The following is a 3671-nucleotide window of genomic DNA, read 5'->3' as shown; positions in this document are numbered from 1 at the left end:
ATCAGCAAAAAGTTATTAGAATTACTAAAAACTAAAACTCCTCCAGAACAGGCCTTGAAGGCCCATGGGTATCAACCGACCGCTATGTCTTCCTCAGACCACAGGCGCATTGGATGTGGATATGGAGGGGTATGTGGTCAGCACACCGCTCTCCCGGCCGTATGTCAGTTTCCGAGACCGGAGCCGCTACTTCTCAATCAAGTAGCTCCTCAGTTTGCCTCACAAGGGCTGAGTGCACCCATCTTGCCAACAACGCTCGGCAGACAGGATGGTCACCCATCCAAGTGCTAGCCCAGCCCGACAGCGCTTAACTTCGGTGGTCTGACGGGAACTGGTGTTACCACTGCGGCAAGGCCGTTGGCTATTAGGATTATTACTAACTCAAAAGTACTTGCCCTCTGTAGAAAATTGTTTATTGACTTAAAATATTAACGGTAATAAACTTGTAGATTTACACTGTTCTCTTGTATCCAAAGAATAAATTATCAGAATACTAGTTCAGACATGATTTACACTCTCACAGCACTAGAAACGATAGGCATATTGAGATAACTGACCGTGGACTATCTGTATCACTAAACGGCAATGAAATGGTGGATATGAAGTTGTTGAACAAACTATCTCTACAATGCGCAGACGTTCCATTGGATTTATTTAAGCACAGATCGTGCAGTTGGTTATCCATTAACGCTTTTTACTCAGTTAATCAGTTTTGTCTATGTGAAAATGGACAGTATAATTTATAGCAGATTTAGCTTTTATGAACTTGCCTTTTTGTGTTTGTAGTGTATATTTGTTGTTGTTTATTTGTAACTTGACGTTGTGTATTGCTGTAACAGTTGAACGACAATAAAATTTTATTTATTATTTGTTTATCAAGAAGCTATCGCTCAGTCACATTAGCATGATATTTTCTGAAACAACCTATTAGGGATTCCACCGTATCTTCCTTCTTCGTCGGCGTTGTCGTTGTTACCGTGAGACACCGTTATACCAAGAGGAAAGGCGCGTCGATCTTAGAGCATGAGATATGATGACCCTAAGCCATTGACAACACACAACGGTCACGGTAGCACCTGATTCCAGAATAGCTGCAGTAGTTAAGGTCTACGAACTATCCCCTGTTGACCAGGTCCCCAAAACTTAACTCGTAACGAGATCCCTTCAAAGCAAATTGTCATAACGATCGTCTATAAAGGCTTCTTACAACGAGAAGAAATGTTACAGTTGATGGAATAATTACAGATACGACCAAACTGTCTTGTCTCTTCTGCTTTATTTAACATAACTTCGTTCACAGTTTCATTTCGCATTCACCACTCATTCACCTAAACCCTCTGATGAACAGTTTTGGTTGCTTAACACCAACAGTCAATGATAATGATACAGCTTTTCTCCTTTTTATAAATTGAAGCCCGCTCTCCGTGATGTAATAAGAAAAAAACTGGTCTCAATACCGCGTCCCTCGTGAGATGCGAATAGACTTATCCCGGAATTTACCGCCCTGTAGGTGTACTCAATTTAATGACCACACTTCGCTGTCCGCTATTTCGCGTAACTGAATGTCCATTTGTTAGTCTGATTATACGCTGTAGCTATTTAAAATTCGCCCCTATATTTTTCACAACGCACAATTAGCACTTCGTTACTTTTTTTTTTTTTTCTAAGAGTAAACGAAAAAAAAGACGCCGTATAATCGGCTTAGTCGACATAAAGCAAAACACCTTAATATGCCCAATTTCACCTCTTCTTATAGGATCGGCTACCTTACTCATTAATTTACTACATATTGTTTCCAATAACACTAAACAGGTATCGCTGTTATATTTTAATTGTATTCAAAAGCATGTTACTACTATTATGACCAACCAAATCGTCACAAATCGCACGGCGTGCGTTTTTAATGATAACTTTACGCTATTCAATTAAATCGCGCGGCGTGCGCTTTAAATGATAACTTTACGCTATTCAATTTCCGTTGCAGCTATCTTGACTCGTAATGTTACAGGATGAAACTACGTACCGTTGCTCACGTTTCGGTGCGGTTTCAGATCTCACTTGTTCGCAGTTCTGGAGGTTTATTCTCGAACGTATGTTTAACGGGCGGTTGTAGAAATGTGTTAACGAGCACCCAACGTAGAAGATTAAACATAGGATAAACATAGGATTAAAGTTTCCTCGCCCAGAGGAAACTTTAATCCTCCCATCGTGACCAACGAGAGTTCACTTGCCACATGTGAGCCGCGCGTCGCGTCATTCCGTATGCGCGCCGCATATGCAGGCAGCTAACCACGGACTGGCCGGGCAATTCGCTACGTCGCAACGTGACGTGGCCAGAACCCACGGCGGTCTACTTGTGTCTGCGCTGCCGCGCCGGGAAAGAGGATGTGGACGCTTCAGAGGTTTGAACTTGATGAGTCCTTACGACACAGCAACTACAGGCAGATTTTTTTATAGTGGTATGTTTTCGGAATGGAGGAAGTGGGTAGCCTTGAAGCAATCTTTATACGGTTCTGTATCCTTGCCTCAGCTGACCCTCGAGAGCCGAATACAAAATGTCCTACATGTGGACAGCTTCGTTTAAGCTCTGTTAGCGTGCAGGATGCTACTCAAATATGGGCTGGACAGTTATTTTGTTTCTTCTTTCAAAGTGTATTTTGATATACATATCTGGAATAATAACCAAAATTTTATTTTATTGGTTCTTTATTGCTTTTCGGCCTCTTCACTATGTATGCATTTACAAAAAATACACAATGAGAATAACAAGATTAATTAAGATACTGAACGGATAATGTCACAGCAATGAGTATTTGAAGTTTTACAGAAATAAAAAATAATTATAGTAAGATATTACATCACATCATAAACAGTACAACCGTAATATTTCATTCACTAGTTTTATACTATTTTCTTTGTATCTGTGTCTTGTTGTAAGGATGCAATAAATATGTAAATTATTCATATCATATTGAATTATTTTGCTGTTTGGTCACAGATGGTACCTACTACTCGTCGCGAGACAATGGTGTAAATTTTTATTTGTAAATGTCTGTCCTCATCACAGAAATTATAAAATTCACAATTACTGGTTTCGGCCAATGTCATTTTCAGATCTGTTACAAATAGAGAAGCAGTGGTGTAACAACATAAGTTGAGTTAGGTGAAGCTATTTGTACAACAGACCTAGCGATATACAAGATCCGGTCGGAGTGGCCGTGCGGTTCTAGGCGCTACAGTCTGGAACCGAGCGACCGCTACGGTCGCAGGTTCGAATCCTGCCTCGGGCATGGATGTGTGTTATGTCCTTAGGTTAGTTAGGTTTAATTAGTTGTAAGTTCTAGGTGACTGATGACCTCTGAAGTCCCATAGTGCTCAAAGCCATTTGAACCATTTTTGCTATACAAGAAAAATGAAAATACTAACATACTAAGAGCCTTGTATATTCTGAAGTAAATATGAAGGTCGGTGTGTACATCTAGGTACATAGTAAGTGGTCGTAATGGCCTGGGTGCGTCCTATATTCTTGCTAATAACTGAGGCCAATGAAAGGACAAATACGCTGGGGTGCATGAGTAACCAGTACCGTAAAAAAGTTAGAATGCAGTATGCATTCTCAGTAATTAAAATTATTTCATACCATAAAAAGAGCGTCTGGCAATAAAACATGA

General features: G+C 40.3%; 1 pseudogene; it reads right to left on the bottom strand.

The window, feature by feature from the left end:
* Nucleotides 1-244: 244 nt before the first annotated feature.
* LOC126093153 (5S ribosomal RNA) lies at nucleotides 245-362 on the bottom strand (annotated as a pseudogene).
* Between the last annotated feature and the right edge of the window lie 3309 nt (nucleotides 363-3671).

Source organism: Schistocerca cancellata, chromosome 7 (genome assembly GCF_023864275.1).
Source record: "Schistocerca cancellata isolate TAMUIC-IGC-003103 chromosome 7, iqSchCanc2.1, whole genome shotgun sequence".
In the NCBI taxonomy this organism is placed as follows: Eukaryota; Metazoa; Arthropoda; class Insecta; order Orthoptera; family Acrididae; genus Schistocerca; species Schistocerca cancellata.
This window is presented reverse-complemented; position numbering and strand designations above follow the sequence as displayed.